The sequence below is a fragment of the Octopus bimaculoides genome, chromosome 5, assembly GCF_001194135.2.
Source record: "Octopus bimaculoides isolate UCB-OBI-ISO-001 chromosome 5, ASM119413v2, whole genome shotgun sequence".
In the NCBI taxonomy this organism is placed as follows: Eukaryota; Metazoa; Mollusca; class Cephalopoda; order Octopoda; family Octopodidae; genus Octopus; species Octopus bimaculoides.
Genome location: NC_068985.1, coordinates 16,030,090 through 16,030,762, shown reverse-complemented (window position 1 = coordinate 16,030,762; position 673 = coordinate 16,030,090).

Genomic DNA, 673 nt, shown 5'->3' with positions numbered 1-673 from the left:
ATATATATATATATATATATATATATATATATACATACGCATGTGTATGTATGTATAATATAAAATTCTGTTCTATATCGAATGGATGAAAACATCTATAACGACAACTGGAACTTCATAAGTGTTAACACTAATACTAACACAAATTACTGAAATCCGAAGTATATTAATCGATATGGAACTAAACCGGTGTACCTTGTAAGTTTTATATTCAGTTTTGGACGCCTGTAGCGCAGGGCTTGGAATTTTACAGCATTAAACTGCATATCATTTTCCTCGGCCCATCTGTAAATTGATTCCAACTCCTGCTGCTGGTGTGCAACATCACTGGGGTCCTGTATTTTCTGCGAAACTTTCGTATCGTCTGCGTAGCTGGCAAGGGTGGCTATCCGGGCAGTTGAGGGCATATACGAGATGGCCGCTATGAAAAGCAGTGGTCCAAAGACAGTACCCTGTGGAACACCACTCACCATCTGTGTTTTCTTTGAGGTGGTACCATTGGACACTACTGCTTAACTTCTATCTTTCAGAAAGTCATGTAACTACTCTCCAAGTTTTCCAGCTATGCCGAGATCATGTAGTTTGTGGCATATCTTACCATGATCTTCTTTATCAAAAGCTTATATATATATATACATATATATATATACATATATATATATATATATATATA